The sequence below is a fragment of the Danio aesculapii genome, chromosome 11 (assembly GCF_903798145.1).
Source record: "Danio aesculapii chromosome 11, fDanAes4.1, whole genome shotgun sequence".
In the NCBI taxonomy this organism is placed as follows: domain Eukaryota; kingdom Metazoa; phylum Chordata; class Actinopteri; order Cypriniformes; family Danionidae; genus Danio; species Danio aesculapii.
This window is the reverse complement of record NC_079445.1, coordinates 13,933,825-13,953,843: the sequence shown is the minus strand read 5'-3', so window position 1 is coordinate 13,953,843 and position 20,019 is coordinate 13,933,825. Positions and strand designations below refer to the sequence as shown.

The following is a 20,019-nucleotide window of genomic DNA, read 5'->3' as shown; positions in this document are numbered from 1 at the left end:
CTTATTCAGCATATGTTTTACATAGCGGATCAAATTTAGTGTTGTAAATGAAAAAGTAATCAAATGAGAATGAGAAATCAGACAAAAAATATGTAAAAAAAAATAAATAAATAGGTTTATTGATATTCTGTACTCAATATTGTATGCTTAACTGAAGGTTAATATTAGTAGCCTTTTATTATTGTTAATTCTCAAACAAATGGTTAAAAATATTAAATTAGGCCTATTGTTGATTAAAATGCTACATTTTGTATAGACTTGGGGTGGTAGACTTGAATAGACTTTAATTTTTCTGGTCGTTAATCACAGGAAAGTAAGGACATTAGAATATAGCTATTCATAATTCTGAAGTTTAATCATTGACAACTGTAGCAAGGTTCGTTATGTAGTGAAGAAGAAGACAGGGTCGGCGATTCAGGTAAGCAACAAAGTTTTATTTCTTTTTTTTTTAAATGAGTGCACAACACCCGTATTGTGTGTGTGCTCTCTCCCTCTTCTCCCGGCTGCCCCTTCTGTTCTCCTTAAGAAGGTTTTCTCTCCGGCCCAATCACTAGAATAAACAGGTGTTATTTATTATTTCTGATTGGCCTGCTGATTAGCCGCCGGGCTCCAAGCCTGCTCTCCCCCCTCATTGGGTGTTCGATCATGCTTACCTCTCCACATACCCCCACCGCCCGCCTCAGGCTGGGGAGCCGTCCGGCCTGCAGCCCTCCCCCCCCCGCCCTGGAGAGGGAGTCGGCCACAGCCATCTGCGCCCCCGGCCTGTGGACTACCTTGAATTTAAAAGGCTGTAACGCTAGATACCAACGGGTGATCCGCGCGTTGGTATCCTTCATGCGGTGAAGCCACTGGAGAGGAGCATGATCTGAACAGAGGCAAATTCCCTGCCCAGGAGGTAATAGCGAAGAGTGAGAACGGCCCACCTGATCGCCAGGCACTCCTTCTCTATGGTGCTGTACTTAGCCTCACTCTTACTGAGTTTTCGGCTAATGTACAGCACCGGCCGTTCCACTCCTGCCACCTCCTGGGAGAGAACCGCCCCCAGACCCCGATCGGATGCATCCGTCTGTAACAGAAAGGGGAGAGCAAAATCAGGAGCGTGCAATAGTGGCCCCCCGCAAAGTATAGATTTCACCTTTGAGAAGGCCTGTTGACACTGCTCCGACCATTGGACGGTATCTGGTCCCTCCTTTTTAGTGAGATCAGTCAATGAGCTGACGAGGGCCGAATAATTAGGGACAAAACGCCTATAGTATCCCGCCAGCCCCAAAAAACTGTCTCACCTCCTTCTTGGTCTTAGGTCTCGGACAGGTGGCAATAGCTGCAGTCTTATCAATTTGGGGCTGCACCTGCCCGTGGCCTAAGTGGAAGCCCAGATACCTTACTTCCACTCGCCCAATTGCGCATTTCCGTGGGTTAGCCGTGAGCCCGGCCCGTCTCAGCGCCGACAATACTGCCCTCAGGTGTTGCATATGCCGTTGCCAGTCATTACTGTAAATGATGATGTCATCTAAATAAGCAGCGGCATATGCCACGTGAGGGCCGAGTATTTTATCCATCAGACGCTGAAACGTTGCCGGTGCCCCGAACAGCCCGAACGGAAGTGTCACGAATTGGTGTAATCCAAACGGCGTTGTGAAAGCCGTTTTTTCGCGGGATATTGGAGTCAAGGGGATCTGCCAATAGCCCTTCGTTAAATCCAACGTCGAGTAAAATCGAGCAGCACCTAACCGGTCGAGCAACTCGTCAATACGCGGCATTGGATAGGCGTCGAATTTCGACACCGCATTTACCTTGCGATAATCCACACAGAACCGGACCGAGCCGTCAGTCTTGGGTACCAAGACAATCGGGCTGGCCCAGTCGCTGTGGGACTCTTCTACTACTCCCATTTTCAACATATTACTCAATTCTTCCTGAATCACTTTTTTCTTGTGTTCAGGTAGGCGATACGGCCGGGTCCTAATGACCACGCCCGGTTCGGTCTCGATATGGTGCTGAATCAGGTTAGTACGACCGGGCAGGGGTGAGAACACATCAGAGAATTCACGTTGGAGGTGCTGGATATCGAGGAGCTGGCTTGCTGAGAGATGATCCCCTCCGGTGACTCTCTGGCCCCAGGTCATCCTCGTTAGTAACAAGCGTAGCCAGCGCCACTTCCTCCGGCTCCCTCCACTGCTTCAGCAGATTAATGTGATAAATCTGACGTGAATCAGCCCTGTCCGAACGAACCACCTCGTAATCGAGATCACCGACTCGTCGTGTGACCACAAACGGCCCTTGCCACTTGGCGAGTAATTTAGAGCTGGAAGTGGGTAATAGTACAAGGACTTTATCTCCCTGTGCAAATTGAAGTAGTTTAGTGCCCTTGTCATATCGCCGGCGTTGGTCATCCTGAGCCTTAAGCAAATTCTCCGTAGAGAGCCGCCCCAGTGTGTGGAGTTTTGCTCTAAGGTCCAGAATATACTGAATTTCATTTTTACTCTTAGAAGGCTCGTCCTCCTAAGCCTCTCTAATGACATCCAAAACCCCTCTGGGCTGTCTGCCATAGAGAACCTCGAAGGGGGAAAACCCCGTGGAGGCTTGGGGAACCTCCCGCACAGCAAATAACAAGGGCTCTAACCACTTATCCCAATTTTTTCGCGTTTTTTTACGGATCATTGATTTAAGCATGCGATTAAACCTTTCCACCAGCCCGTCTGTTTGTGGGTGATAGACGCTGGTGCGAATGGATTTAATGCCCAATAATCCATAAAGTTCGCGCATGGTGCGTGACATGAACGCGGTGCCTTGATCAGTGAGAATCTCCTTGGAGATTATACGAAACAGAGGTTCCGCAACTCTCTTTGCTGAGATGTTACGGAGCGCTACTGCTTCCGGGTAGCGGTTGCATAATCCACTAGGACTAGTGCAAACCGGTGCCCGCGTGCGGATCGCTCTAATGGCCCGATGAGATCCATACCAATTCTCTCGAAGGGCATCTCCATAATTGGTAACGGGCGCAAAGGTGATTTTGGGGTGGCCGGTGGATTTACCAGCTGACATTCATGGCACGCAGCGCACCATCTGCTAACATCCCCGTGAATGCCCGGCCAAAAGAATCGGGTCATGAGGCGATTTAATGTGGCCGCCTGACCTAAATGTCCAGCCATAGGATTAGCATAAGCCGCCTGGAAAAGCATTTCCCGGTGGCTCTTTGGTACTAATAATTGGGTAGTATCTTCTTTTGTCTGAGCGTCTTGGGTCACTCGATACACCCTGTCATTAATGATCGCGAAATATGGATAGGAGAGGGGCCGGTCAGGCTGGAGGTTTTCCCCATCTATCACCTGCACTCTTTCGAGTGCATGTCTTAGCGTGTCGTCACGAGACTGCTCCAGGGGAAAGTCTTTACACACCGGGAAAATTCCCAGCCCTTCCCCTGAGACAGCGCGTGACGTCACTGCTTGGGATTCCCCCAGCTGAGCGACACACCCCCTACCCGGCGATTTCGTCTTCCAAGACACACCCGCACATAAGACCCCTAATAATCTATTAAATTCAGGCCAATTGGTTCCCAGAATTAGCGGGTGTTTGAGGTGCGGGTTAACTGCTACCTCAACGCTATGCTTTTGACCCCGGAATATCGCCGTTAGCGGGTAGTGAATTACATCCCCGTGCACACACCTTACCCTTACTGTGCGGCTCGTATCCAATGCCGGGTCTTGAAGCAGGCTTGGTGGATGGAGGTTTGGTTGCACCCCGAATCCACCAAAGCTTGATATGTACCCCCTTTTATACTCACTGGTATCCGGTATAGCCCGTCGCAACCGGGGGCGACGATTGGCGTGGCGGGGACCAGAATCAGCGCACTCACCTCCTTCATGGAGCAGGCTTTTGGTGTGCTATTCTTGCCCCCGCGGCGCCAATGCATCGGCCCAGCCCTTCTCACTATACCCCCAGGGCCAGCAAGACCAACCGATTGAACCGGAGAGAGACCTGGCGCTGTCTGGGGAACTGCCAGGGGTCGTGGCTCCACCCTGTCATACGGATATGGCCCCGCCCCTCTTGGGACATTTGGCAGATCCGCCTGTGTGCACCGCCGTCTGGGTGCTGGTGTGGGCGGTCCCCGCAGTCTGGGCCTGGGAACAGGAGGAGAGAGAGAGAGAGGGGGAGAAGAGAGAGAGGTTATTTCGCCGACCCTGGACCTCGCCACCAGGTGATCCTCCGCCAGCCGGATGGCCTTCTCCAGATCCTCTGGCCGGTGGCACTGGACCCACTCCGATGTTCGGGAGGGGAGGCGGGTGATAAATTGCTCCAGCACCACGGCATCCACCAGCTGGTCGGTGGTCCGGCCATCCTTTACCAGCCATCTGCGGCAGGCGTCACGGAGCTGCTGAGCAAACACGAAGGGTGAGCGTACTCCAGGAGATTCTGGGCCGGTAGCTGCTGCACGGCAATTTGAGCTTCGCCTGACAGCAGGGGGATAACTCTTACCGGCCACTCGGCCCGCGGCCAGCAAAACGCCTCCGCCAACCTCTCGAAGAGGTTCAGGAATACTTCCGGGTCGTCCTCCGGTGCCATCTTCTGTAGCGAGATGGGAGGGTGGGCGGCAGATGTCGGAGCGGGCCGGATCTCCTTGGCCAGCAGACTCCGGATTAGCACGCGGTCCTCCCGCTGGGCCTCTACGAGGACTTGGAAGCGTCGTTCCAGATTTCCTCTCAGGTCCCCCAGCGCACGATGTTATTGTTGGTGGAGGGCCGCGAGCACCTGGATGACTTCCGCACATGAACTGGAAGACGGAGTAACCATTCTGGCAGCAAAGTTTCTTCTTCTTCCCGGGTTTCGGTACCACTGTAGCAAGGTTCGTTATGTAGGGAAGAAGAAGACAGGGTCGGCGATTCAGGTAAGCAACAAAGTTTTATTTCTTTTTTTTTAAATGAGTGCACAACACCCGTATTGTGTGTGTGCTCTCTCCCTCTTCTCCCGGCTGCCCCTTCTGTTCTCCTTAAGAAGGTTGTCTCTCCGGCCCAATCACTGGAATAAACAGGTGTTATTTATTATTTCTGATTGGCCTGCTGATTAGCCGCCGGGCTCCAAGCCTGCTCTCCCCCCTCATTGGGTGTTCGATCATGCTTACCTCTCCACAACAACATTATTAGACTTTTTCACTAAAGTCAAACATTTGATTTTTAGATTTCCTCTTGCATTATATTCAACAATATATACTGTATGCTAGAGTACTACCGACACTGTTAAATGTTTATTCACACAGACAACACTTTGTGTTCAGTATGAAAGAAAAATACCTTAAAAACTAGCCTGATCTCACAAGAAAACGTAAGTATTTTACGTTTTTTCAGTTTAGTGGCTAAGTCGTACGAATTCGTACGAGTTCATTCGTACAAAATTGTAGGATTTAAACCCCACCTCTAAACCCAACCATCATTGGGGGATGAGCAAATCGTACTTAACGAATTAGATTGTACGAATTCATACGAATTAGCCACTAAATCAGAAAGTTACAAATTGCAGTGAGATTGTGTTGAAAAAAAAAACATTGCTTGTAATCATAACTCTTAAAATGCAATATGACATTTAAATGATGTGCATTCTTTCAGTTTCACTGCGGAGTGTGGCTAATGTCATGGATGCCATCACTATAAGGAAAAAAAAATAGGCTCTACATGCAAATCGTAATTACCCATATACCCGGTTCCTGACTAAGGAGCAAAACGATCGCTCTTTGTAACAAACTGAACCTTATTTACAACTTTGTTACCTATAATTCACAGCCATACAGGTTATTTTCACTAAAGTTGATTTAATTTGCGGGCTAGCACGTCCTCTCTGTGGTAAGCAAACAGCATTGCAACAGTATTCCCAGCATGCATTTTAAAGGGGAAATGAAGCACTCAGGATTTTGGAAATTGGATTTCACTTTAATGAAAATATATTAAACAAACTTGATTATTGTAACCATTTAGCAGAAAATGGCATGTTTTACTATAGCTTTTAGACCTAGGGTGCCGCCATCTTGGAATATCGCTGTTTCTGACGTGAGACTGCAAAGCCTAATTTAACACAATGCGTGGAGTTGTGGACATGGAGCTGGTTCAAATACAAGCAGCAGATGTGTGTCTAATATAAAATATTTACATTTATTCTATTTTAAAAAAATTTCCCTTTTAATTAACGATCATTTGACATGCTTTGATTCACTCTGTATTACCCTGGCTGACTGCCTGTCTGGGTTTCAACCATGGTAGTAACGGACTGAACACTGGACAGCCTAATTTAACCCAATGCTTGAAGTTGTGGACGTGCATCGCAGAGCTGGTACAACAAATACAAGCATTTAAATGTCTTAAGTTGTGTGTTTTTCTTATGTTAATTCCTTTTGTCTGATGCGCTTTGGTCCACTCTGTCACACTGCTCCAGCACTGCCTGTAGAGGAAATTTACATTCAGATTCTAATGCAACGATTAAAATGATACATGACTTCACGCTTTACTAAGTCACGTCTGTGTGGATTATTTCAAGACAAATTCCCTTTTCAAGTTGATCAACTCGATCTCTCAACATGTATGAAGGATAAAAACCTGCCATGTGAAAAACACGCCTATCTTAGTTTGGTTTGAACATAAGCAGATGTGAGGGGCTGTAGTAGTGCAAAAAAGTGAAAGTACAGCCCCTATTACATCAGTACCGGACCTGGTTGAAACCATGGTTGAAACCAATGACTGGTTGAAACCCATTAATTGAGTTTGTTTAATATATTTGATTGAAGTGAAAATCGTGAGCGATGCAGTGGATAGTGCTGTCGCCTCACAGCAAGAAGGTCGCTGGTTCAAGCCTCGGCTGGGTCAGTGGCGTTTCTGTCTGGAGTTTGCATGTTCTCCCCCACGTTCGCGTGGGTGTCCTCCGGGTGCTCCGTTTTCCCCCACAGTCCAAAGACGTGGTACAAGTGAATTGGGTAGGCTAAATTGTCTGTAGTGTAAGGGTGTGAATGAGTGTGTGGATGTTTTCCTAGGGATGGGTTGTGGCTATAATGGCATCCGCTGCGTAAAAAAAGTGCTGGATAAATTGGCAGTTTATTTCGCTGTGGCGACCCCAGATTATTAAAGATACTAAGCTGAAAAGAAAATGAATGAATGAATAAAGTGGAAATTAATTTACAAAATAATGTAACCTTGACTTAATGCTTCATTACCCCTTCAAGGTATGATGTCTTTCTGGGCACCCTGAGACTCCAAATCAGAAGCACACAGTGTAATATGTTTGGAATTAAGTTGAGTTGCAGCTATTTTAAGCTGATATGAAGGCAAATGTAACTCAAACTACCACATTATATTTTTCTATCATTCACACTCCTAATAAACTATGTTGGTTTAATGGTGTGGGGGATTTTTTCTTGGCACACTTTTAGGGTGCATATGCACCAAATGAGCTGATTATTGTTTCCCTTTATAATGGTATACCCATCTTGTGCTGGATATAGAGCACAGATTCAGTGTTTTACCTAATAAAATGGCAGCCAGTGTGTGTATTAAATGTACGTTATACTGTATGTACTATATTTCTCTCTCTTCTCTTTATGTGTTGCCAAATAATAATAAATTTCCCTCTGTGTAACTTAAAATGATGCTGAAAGTTACACAAAATCCTCACAGTTTGTCAGTAATATGCAGTGAAAAAAATAAAGGAAAATAATAAAAGGACAAGGATGCTTAATTGAATTAGTAAAATGCTATTCATAGCAGTCAATCAAATAATTTAATGTATCAATAATATTTATTCACCAGCTATTGGCAGCTGTGGCAAAATGTTGATAATGTTTGATCTAGCTTGTGCCATAAAAACTTTACTGCAACCCATATTTGCAGCCATTTAAGATGGAGAAGGGTTGTTAATGCAAGCTGACTGGCATTAATGGCTGCTGACTCGACCATGTGTTGCCCAGGAGCTGATGAGCAGCAGGCAGGGAGCTCATCCAGGGCTGACAGTCCAACAAACAGACCCTCAGATTTGGTAGCAAAGCACCCCACTTTCTCCCATGAGTCCTACCCCTCCCTCTCTTCTCAGCTACTCTGATTGATCCAGACGTAGGGTGACCTGTACTGTCAGTCATATCTGCCCGCAAGGTGCTTCCTGTCATGGGCTTGCACGTTTTGTCCACATACACTCCAGAGTGATCAACACTTTCTCTCTGGATATCTTGACACACTCACCTACAGGCTTTAGTAGCATATTAGATTAAAAACTAAATCACAAGTGTAAAGCTTGATGTTGTATGCCACATCTGCTCATAAATATTTAAATATAATGATAATGACATTGCCATTATGCACATTAGCTTCATTACAGTGCCTTGCTGTCTTCTTAGACAGCATCATTGATGTGCCCTCGACACAAAGAAAGTTCCAAAAGACCCTTGTTAATGCTATTTTCAGAGGAAAATTGTTTTGGCATCATCGCACGCTTCCTTTGTAGAGAATAAAATCCCACAATGCATTGTGAAGGGCTCTTTCTTAAGAACCCCTGTAAAGATGGTGGTTGAGCTGAGAAAATACATTTGACAAAACATTTGATTCATTTGTAATAGTTTTTGAATGAATGTTTGTATTTTATGTTACTGCACTTGCAGTTTTATTCATTTACATTTAGTCATTTAGCAGACGCTTTTATCCAAAGCAACTTACAAATGAGGACAAGGAAGCAATTTACACAACTATAAGAGCAACAGTCAATAAGTGCTATAGGCAAGTTTCAGGTGTGTAAAGTCTAAGAAGCAAAGCATTAGTAATGTAAGTTTTTTTAATTTTTTATTTTTTATTTTGAGAGACTACAGTTAGTGGTATAGCCAGAGAGGCAGTTGCAGATTAGGAAGGAAAGTGGAGACTAAATAGTTGAGTTTTTAGTCGTTTCTTGAAGACAGCAAGTGACTCTGCTGTTCTGATGCAGTTAGGGAGTTCAATCCACCAACTGGGCAGATTGAATGCGAGAATTCGGGAAAGGGATTTCTTCCTTCTTAGGGATGGAACCATGAGGTGACGTTCATTCACAGAACGCAAGTTTCTGGAGGGCACATAAATCTGCAGAAGTGAGGGCAGATAAGGAGCATAGCCAGAGGTCACTTTGTAAGCAAACATCAGAGCTTTGAATTTGATGCGAGCAGCAACTGGCAGCCAGTGCAAACGGGTGAGTAGCGGAGTGAAATGTGCTCTTTTCGGTTCATCAAAGACCACTCGTGCTGCTGCGTTCTGAAGCAGCTGAAGAGGTTTGATAGAGTTAGCTGGAAGCCCGGCTAGTAAAGAGTTGCAATAATCCAGTTGGAGAGAACAAGAGCTTGAACAATGAGTTGAGCTGCATGTTCAGATAGGAAGGGTCGGACCTTTCGGATGTTATAGAGTGCGAATCTGCAAGATCGAGCAGTTCTATAAATGTGGTCAGAGAAGTTTAGTTGGTCATCAATCGTTACTCCAAGGCTTTTTACCATTTGGATGCAGTAATGGTTGCCCCATCCATCTGGATTGAAAAGTTATGGTGTAGAGTCGGATTAGCAAAAACTTCAAGCATTTCCGTTTTCGCGAGGTTAAGCTGAAGATGATGATCTTTCATCCAGTGTGAAATGTCTGACAGGCAGGCTGAGGTGCGAGCTGCAACCGAGGGATCATCAGGGTGAAAAGAGAGGTATAGCTGAGTATCATCAGCATAGCAGTGGTAGGAAAATCCATATTCCACTAGTTCCACTTAAACTGTTTATATTACATGTATCCAGAGCTTGACATTAATACCTGCCAAATGCGGATAGATTTCAGCTGTGGCGGGTTAGACACTCTCACAAGCCACTTTGGCTGGTTGAACATCATTTTTAAACTGTAGTTTTCTTAAGAGCAGGGTTCAACAATAAGAATGACCCAATAAGCGTGCAAATGTGTTCTTAGAATCGAGAAGCAGCATGACAGACAAAAACTAATTGTGTTCGCGCGAGCAAAAGAAAGCAGGTGAATACCGAATGAGAGGATGATCACTCGCATTAACAGCTGATGTGATGAGCATGCTCCCGTTTCCTTGCGTGAAGCAACAGTGCCTGGAAACGCAACTGTGATCGGTTCTCTTTCAAATAGACTAGACAAAAAGTTATGCTCATGCACCCACAGTCTTGCTGCTTTCAAGAGCTCCAGATTTGTCTTTTCGTAAGCAGCACCGGTTGCTTTCTCTTTGAACAGATTATTAATTTGCCTAATGTTAACTGTGTGCACTTGATCATCCTTTCATTATCAAACACGGTATGTTTTTCACCTGTTTTCTTTCGCTTACAGTTGTTTTTGTTAATGTGGTTTAATTATCATTTTTTACAATAACATTGCTTAAATGGGAGATTAAATCCTCATGTATGTGTAGTTAACTGGTGATCTGAGAGACCTTTAGCCAGGACAGATTTAGATACATGACAAGAATTATTTTTTAAAAGTCAGTTTTTTGTTTTGTTTTTTTGTTAAATGAAAAGTATAGTATACAGCTATATTTTGCTTGTTTTGACATTTAAAATTTGGCTAAGAAATAATTATTGTTTGGTGTGGTCAGAGATAAAATTGGTACATCCTTAATTTTGACACACAAAAAGTGAAAAGAATGAGGAGGCATGTGGACATAACAAAAAATCTAAATCAAGAAATTTTAACATGTCAAAGTCATATTAATGTGTATAAAATATATTTTCCAAACAAAAAATGTGGCTAGTGAAAATGCAGAATGGGTAATAATGGAAAACTACTAGCCACAGTGGCTGATGATCAAAAAGTTAATGTCAAGCCCTGCATGTATCTTATAAGGTCTATGAGTGAGTCAGATTTGTTTAACTTTCTATTCCTTTTTCAAGTTGTTTGGTTATTCAGCATGTGTGCCTCTTTTTACTTCTGCAACCAAGCGATTGAACAAATGTAGTAGAGTACCAGTACCAGTTTTAATGTTTAGTCGATACCTTGAACAAGGACGAACGATTTTAAACCATTGGAGCTGGACTCAAGGGCTTCGATTGCTGCCCAGTAATAAGGTGTCAAGTCTGTAAACAAGGATGACAGATCCAGATTTGAGGTGACAGCTGGAAAGAGGGTGAGTGAGCCATGCTGTTTTCTGACTTCTTGCCTTTCTGCATACACATACTCCCTTCAGCCTCAGCCTGTCCATGCTGAGATTGCTGTCCAGCCTCAGTTAGCCAGTATGACATCTACACCTTCCTTGCCTTGAAAGACAATTGAAATCCAGTTCTGTTTTGATGTGGCCACCCTCTACCTGCCTTGATAGGTGTGTCACTCTTGGATACCCACCAAAGCTGGCAGCCACCAATGCTTCGTCACCCCCCGCCACATCAGTCAGTCTCAATTGGTGGAGTCCATCCCAGTGTGATTCACACTGACACAACCAGCATCACCTTCCTGCTGACAGTCCATCATGCGGAGGGTGGTTCAGTCATGGCTGCACCACCCCATTTTGCCATCAGCGCCTCTCTGCACATGGTTAATCACAGTTCCTGCTGTCACATAGCAGGGGAACCCATGTTATGGAGCATTCTTCCATATACAGTACACATTCTCAGCCTCTGAAAATCTTCTTGTTTATCCTAAATGTTTACATGCAGCTTATGTGGTTCAAAGAGATATTTTACTCTGTTGCATGATTTATGTTTATTTGTAAATGTCTATACTCTTGAGTCATTGGCTGCTATAGGTCATAGCAGGGCATCACTAAGTTTTTATATACTCACCGGCCACTTTATTTGGTACACCTAACTAGTACCTGGTTGGACCCCTTCACCCTTCATAACTGAATCTATTTCCTTTGTGGCATTGATTCAACAAGGTTCAGGAAATATTCCTCAGAGATGTTGGTCCATATTGACTTGATAGTATCACGCAGTTGCTACAGATTTGTCAACTGCACATTCATGATGCGAATCTCCCATTCCACCACATCCAAAAGGTGCTCTATTGGATTGAGATCCGGTGACTGTGGAGACCATTTGAGAACAGTGAACTCATTTTCATATTCAAGAAACCAGTCTGAGATGATTTACACTTTGACGTGTGTGTTATCCTGCTGGAGGTAGCCATCAGAAGATGGTTACACTGTGGTCATAAAGGGGTGGACATGGTCAGCAATAATACTCAGGTAGGCTGTGGCATTGACACAATGCTCAATGAGTACTAATGGGTCCAAAGTGTACCAAGAAAATATCCCCCACACCATTACACCACCACCAGCTTTAACCCATTGATACAAGGCAGGATGGATCCATGCTTTCATGTTGTTGACGCCAAATTCTGACCCTACCATCCAAATGTCGCAGCAGAAATCGAGACCCATCAGCCCAGGCAAAGTTTTTCCAATCTTCTATTGTCCAATTTTGGTGAGCCTGTGCGAATTGTAGCCTCAGTTTCCTGTTCTTAGCTGACAGGAGCAGCGCTCAGTGTGGTCTTCTGCTGCTGTAGCCCATCTGCCCCAAGATTTGATGTGTTGCGCATTCAGTGATGCTCTTCTGCATACCTCAGTTGTAACGAGTGGTTATTTGAGTTACTGTTGCCTTTATATCAGCTCAAACCAGTTTGGCCATTCTGCTCTGACCTCTGGCATCAACAAGCTATTTGCGCCCACAAAACTTTTCGCTTTTATCAATGAATATTTCCAAAACTATCTGAATTTTTCACACGCCAGTTTTACTAGGGTGTTCTAGGGTTTTTGCTTTTTTGTGTGTAAAAGCATTTCAGCTTGAAGCATTTACCATATGTTTTTCGCAATAAGTAATAAGTAAATTATGTAACTAATAAGCACATATATTGCTTTGGGATGAGTTGTGAGCGAAAGTTTAATAATTGGGTTTAAGTGAATTGTGTTCAAATAATAATTGGATTTAAACACTTAACTGTAATTACATTCAGTATTATTAGTGATAAGCAAAGTAATTAAGCAGCAACACTTAAGATCAATTCAGGAGAGTTTAAAGGGTAAACTCTTATTTACTGAGATTTCCCATTACACATCCAAAAACCTCAATCAAAAATAATTTTTCAAACAAACATGAGTGCTTGTGTGAAAGCCTCCTGGAAAAAATGAACCTTGAGAACCTTGCCAAGAGGCAAGTTCAACCTGTCAAGTTCTGCATTTGAGGACAGACGACAGTGCTGGCTTTGATGTGGAAATGAATGAATTTATTTTAATTCCTTGACAAGGTGTAGCGGGTGTTCTTGGTGGCCAGTGACAGTGGCAGTTGGCGAGTGCCACAGGTAGAGACCTTGATAGATGTCTATGTTTGATCCACATTTACCCACTGGCACTCAGACACTACAGAAGATTCGGTCCAGAAATACATTATCAATTTTATAGAGAGGAGAAGGAAAGTATGCAACCTTAAGCCATTTTCCATACTTAAAATACATCCACATACAGTACATAACATAAAAAACTACATAGCTGTTGATAACAGATAATCGATTCTCTGGCATGTTAAATCTGTTATATGTTTGCCATTATTTTTATTTACTATTGTGTGTGTAACTTTTTATTAAACAACCATGTTCAAAAGACATTCTATGACCATATCCCATGCCACGCTGGGCTAAAACTACGAAAGACAACTTCACTTTTAAACTTAAATTGGCCACCAAAATACTTGGCCTAACATTTACCTCAGGTTTAAGAGATGACCATCTTTATGATAAATATTGTATTCATTTGTCATGGCACAAGTTTGTCATGGCACAAGTTTATTTTTTATTGATAGTTACATTTACTTTGGGAGAGATTTAATATGTATTTGGGAACCACACACAACAGCATAGTATCTTCATAAAACAAAATATTTTGTAATGTTTTAAGAATTATTTCAGTAAGTATTTATCATAAAAAAAAACTCACATTTTCAGAGACTTTCACTATCAGACAAGTAAATTGAAATCTAGAAAATCCTTGCAAAGTAATGATGGCACTCCCATATCTCTTTTCCTGTAAAAGAACAGGACACATTTAATTTTGTCCTGAATTAAAAATGCTTGGCAGCTCTACAAAAATGTGAGAGGTTGGAATACCTGACAGACTGATGTGTCACATGTGTCAAATAAGAAGTGATGGGTGAACCAATCATCTGTTGCAGGTAAAAAAGCATTCTGACAGCTCCAGCCAATGAGGAAAGCAGAAAAGCTGTTGGCACTCTGGTCAATAAAAAATAGCCTTAATCAATGCAATCTATTACCAATTAAAGACCTTAATGAAATAAACTTTTTACATGAAACTATTATCTATTTAGTGTTAGACTATCTAATCCAACAACTAGAAGTATTATTAAAGTAAAAATTCTGGGCATTGTTTTTTCTTATGATTTGATGAATAGTAAAGCCTAAATCTTTATTCATCTGGCAGACTCAGTACTTCAAATAGTAGAAAAACAGTTTAATGGGTCTTGTGGTGACTCTGGACTGGTCAAACGCAGTTTGAATGAATGATCCTGATGCCTCCAACGCCCCCATTCTGTGCACAAGTGCTAATTGAAGTGATAAACTGTTGACCATATGCCACAAGAGAGCATCTTTAGAGTGAAACCAGACACATGGGGCTCATTGATTCATGCTAATTCCACAGGAGAAGCTATTAGATGAAAGCTCTGTGGTGTGCATGTAGAAACAAGTTTATTCTGATGGATAAACCAGGATGTATTTGAACCCTTTCACTCAGATCTTCATATTCGCATGTTTCAACAGTAACAGTAAGAGACGGGAAGCCTAAAAAAATAGAAAGACATAACAAAACTAACAGAAAGAGGCTTGGGCTTCCAGCTCCAAACTGAAGTGAAAATGTAAAGTATAGGGGGAAACAATGAGATGTGAGATCTGAAAATGTGAGTCTGCATGGAATCTGCCTCCTTTGACTTTATAGCCTAGCCTCCTCAGTTCAACCAATAAGGACCTAAACAAAGCAAAAAGATAAATAAATATTATTGTTTAAACGAAGACTCTAAGCCAGGGGTATGCAAGGTGCATGTAGCTTCCCCACCCCAATGGCATTCATTCATTCATTCATTTTCTTTCCGGCTTAGTCCCTTTATTAATCCGGGGTTGCCACAGCGGAATGAACCGCCAACTCATCCAGCACTTGTTTTACGCAGCGGATGCCCTTCCAGCCGCAACCCATCAGTGGGAAACACATACACACATTCACACACTACGGAAAATTTAGCCTAATTACATGGCAGCAACTCAATGCATTTAGGCATATAGACATGGTCAAGATGATCTGCTGCAGTTTAAACCGAGCCTCAGAATGGGAAAGAAAGGTGATTTAAGTGATTTTAAATGTGGCAAGGTTGTTGGTACCAGACTGAGTAGTTCAGAAACCACTGATCTGCTGGGATTTTCAAGCCCAACCATCTTTAGGGTTTACAGAGAATATATCCAGTGAGTGGGAGTTCTGTGGGCACAAATGCCTTGTTTATGCCAGGGGTCAGAGGAGAACGGCAGGACTGGTTCGAAAAAATAGAAAGGCAACAATAACTCAAATAACAATTTGTTACAACCAAGGTATGCAGAAGAGCATCTCTGAATGCACAACACATCGAACCTTGAGGTGGATAGGCTACAGCAGCAGAAGACCACACCGGGTGCCACTAAGAACAGGAAACTGAGGCTACAATTCGCAAAGGTTCACCAAAATTGGACAATAGAAGCCATTGGAAAAACCATTGCCTGGTCTGTCTGCTGCAACATTCGGATGGTAGGGTCAAAAATTGGCGTCAATAACACGAAAGCATGGATTTATCCTGCCTTGTATCAACGGTTCAGGCATGGTGTGGGGGATATTTTCTTGGCATACTTTGGGCCTATTAGTACCAATTGAGCATCATGTCATTGCCACAGCGTACCTGATTGTTGCAGCTGACCATGTCCATCACTTTATGACCACAGTGTACATATCTTCTGATTGCTACTTCCAGCAGGATAACCCGCCATTTCATAAAGTGCGATTAATCTCAGACTGGTTTCTTGAACATGGCAGTTCACTGTACTCAAATGGCCTCCACCTTCATCAGATCTCAATCCAATAGAACACCTTTTGGTTGTGGTGGAATGGGAGATTCACATCATGGATGTTCAGCCGACAAATCTGCAGCAACTGCATGATGCTATCATGTCAATATGGACCAAAATCTCTGAGGAATATGTCCAGTACCTCGTTGAATCTATGCCACGAAGGATTAAGGCAGTTCTGAAGGCAAAAGGGGGTAAGGTGTACCTAAAAAAGTGGCTGGTGAGTGAATATACACTTTTTTTTTGTTTTCATCTGCAACAAAGTCTATGGCAACTTCCTCCCATGCTGTTTCCTTAACTTGCAAGTCTTTATTTTACCAAGTATTTAGATAATAAAGAACTATCACGCTCTATGAGAAGTGTCATTCAAGGTATCTTTAAGGTGCACACAGAGGACAATCGCCTGTGATAACATGTAATTTTGTTTTTGATTGTCAGCATGTTGTAGGCCTATAGTTATTATAATATTTATACATTTTATACATTATCAAACTAGTGTGCAACTTAAAGAGCCCATATTATGGGTTTTTGAAAATGCCCTTCCATGTAGTGTGTAACACAGCTCTAAGTGAAGTGAAATATCCAGCTAAGGCTTAAATCTGTAAGTGTACAGTGTTTAAAACTATTGATTCATCTATAAAAGAGTCGACTCATAGTGCTTCAAACGAGTCGCCTTGATAACGAGTCATTAGGTGTTTCGCGATGACGCAGCCACGAAACACAAGCCTCGCCAGTAGTTACGCGCGCAAACCAGGGAGATTTGAAACCTGCGGCCCCGCCCACTAACACAGAAAAAACACTAGACACACACACACAGACGCCGCCGGTCCAATGAAGTCACGCTGTGCTCAGATGGATAATATTGACAGTCTCTACCCAAAGATGAGTTGTTAACCTGGTACAGTACACGCGGTTACTCTTTATATTCTCTTATCACATGTAAGCCACATTAAAAACGCGACGCGTGCCGCTTTGTTTACGGGTTTAACGTTAAAGGCTTTTGTGAGCTCGCGTTCCACTGCCGTTTGTCGTTGCTATGGCGATCGATCGTAAGCTAGGAGACAGGAGACTCGTGTCACGTTCCCTAGTTCTTCTGAGGAGCGTTGTGTGTGTGTGTGTGTGTGTGTGAGAGAGAGAGAGAGAGAGAGAGAGAGAGAGAGAGACTCGCGTCGCTTTCCCTAGTTCTTCTGAGGAGCGTTGTGTGTGTGTGTGAGAGAGAGAGAGAGAGAGAGACTCGCGTCGCTTTCCCTAGTTCTTCTGAGGAGCATTGTGTGTGTGTGTGAGAGAGAGAGAGGGAGAGGGAGAGAGAGAGACTCGCGTCGATCTCCCCAGTTCTTCTGAGGAGGGTTGTGTGTGTGTGTGAAAAAAGCCTTACACTATGAAGCGCGTGTGCACTGTGACTACTTTTATATAGTTGATTACCAGCTGGGCATTTCACTCTGTCTCGTGCTGAAGCCTGTCACTGTCGACCAATCGCAGCAGGCTGTCATCGGTCCAATCAGCACAGATTAGCTTCGCGCTGAGGAGGGGGTTGGGAACAAATGAATCGCTGAACGATTCATATGGGAGTCGTTGGGATAATTAGGTAAAAATAAATGCAGATTATAAGACCATCAAAGTGTTTTATGACCTTGCATGCATATTAGACTGTTGTTGGAGACCCTTACAACCTAAATATGACCCTATTTCATGTATAATATGGGCTCTTTAAGCAAAACTTAGCTTTTATAGTTCGGACCCCAGAAAAAAAAAAAAGTTGTATTTTTATTCGTTTAAGATCATTTGATTGACTATATAAAATCAGTGGATATTATCGATGAATTTATTGGATAAATTAAATAAATTCAATATGTTTTTGGTCATTATCAATGCACTGTCACTTGAACTGAGCATGAGCAGCGCAGCAAATACATGTACATATAGGCTATATGGAAGACAGTGGCTATCAGCAGCAATGTTTCATTCCACTTATTTTTTATGCGCATTTTGGATAAGTGCACAAAAACAGTTGATGGAAATGCCAAAATGCTTATAATTTTTTTTGATAAGAAAAAATGCACAAGAACTATGATGGAAACACTTTTACAGAACAATTCCAGTTATGTGCATTAAAAAAGTCATATGATTTTGTTATAAGAGATCATGTGATGCGCTGGTTCGAGCCTCAGAAAGTTGTCATTTCTGTGTGGAGTTTGCATGTTCTCCCCGTGATTGTGTGGATTTCCTCCGGGTGCTCTGGTTTCCCCCACAGTCCAAAGACATGTGGTATAGGTGAACTGGATAAGCTAAATTGTCCATAGTGTATGTGTGTGAATGAGTGTGTATGGGTGTTTACCAGTGATGGGTTGCAGCTGGAAGGGCATCCGCTGTGCAAAACATATGCTGGATAAGTTGGTGTTTCATTTTGCTGTGGTGACCCCAGAATAAAAAATGGATTAAGCCGAAAAGAAAATGAATGAATAAATGAATTAGATCATGTGATAAAATGTGTGTGAATGGACAAACAAGCAGGGTGGCCACATTATAAAACATCTGAAATGTAGTTTTGGTCATTCAAAAACGCCATAATCCTTTCAGTATTAGTGTATATTATTGATTACCTCCAGAATCAAGGGGACATTCTACCAAAAATTTACATTATCTGTCTATCTATCATTGTCTGGCTGCTAATAGAACTTTTTAAAATCTCCCACAATGCTCAGTTTGATTCTGTTTCTGTTGTCATTAAATTATAGTTTACTAAAAAATTAAAATGCAGTTTTTTATTTATTGGTTTAATATAGTATGTTATAATAGGCTTTTTGAAAGTATATGTTTGTAGATGTGTTTAGCAACAGTTTTGTGCAAAACAATTTCTTCAAATCACTTAAAGTACTTAACTAATACTTTTAGATTTTTGCGTCATATTATATTTAATATTTAAGTTTTTTTTTTTCATTATTATTTGGGGTTAGGTAGGAAATGGTCAAAATGCAGATAATCCAAAATTCATAAACAGAGTACTGGAGAATGATCAGGACAGGCAGCAAATCGACAATAACAGAACTAAAATACATCAAGGCAATACAATGTAACGCTCTTTTGTTCACAGTGTACAAGAGTGTAGATGCATCCCAAATCGAATACTTATGCACTATTCTACGCCATTTTGTAGTATAAATAATGTAAGTAAGTGCACTTTAATTACCGGAATGATGCATTAATTTAACCGGTAAAATGGAGTGTGGAATGATGGACACCTCATGCACTCAACGACTGCTGCTTTGCTCACGGAGCGGAAGGGGTGGAGCTATCGGGTGCAAATGCTGGATAACTTTATTTATTTAGGATTGTGAAAGCAAAATTCACCTACAAGAGTGATTATACCGCCTCCCGATGGTGAATGTGGTTATACTTATGGCAAGTATTATTTGGTACTTTGGTCATTTATTTCACTAATTTGGCAACCACAAACATCATTAGGGAAATAGTTTGGAATTTCCGCTTAGTAAAAAATATTAGTGTTCCATTTGGGACGACACTACATAAATATACTATGCTGTTGAGTGTGTAAGTGCATAAGTGCATAGTGTAAAGTGTCCCATTTGGGACGCAGCTTGTGTCTACAGTATATAGTCCTTGTAAACACTCTACGATGAGCTTCCAGCTGTGTGTGTGCAATCAGTGAGAGAACTGGAATTGGTGTGTATGAGGTGCAGGATGCTTATCCAGCATATGTTTTACACAGTGGATGCCTTTCGAGCTGCAACCCATCCATACACACTCAATCACACACATACACTATGGACAATTCAGCTTACTCAATTCACCTATACTACATGTTTTTGGATCTGTGGGGGAAACCGGAGCACCTGGAGGAAACCCATACAAACACGGCGAAAACATGCAAACTCCACACAGACATGTCAACTGACCCAGCCGGGGCTCGATCCAGCGACCTTCTTACTGTTAGGGGATTATG

The 20,019-nt window shown here is 42.7% G+C and overlaps 1 protein-coding gene across 1 annotated transcript in view; it reads left to right on the top strand.

Annotated features, from left to right (window-relative positions):
- LOC130237215 (ephrin-A2-like) overlaps positions 1-20,019 on the top strand; it is a 231,565-nt gene that overhangs the window by 153,012 nt on the left and 58,534 nt on the right. The window lies entirely within an intron of this gene.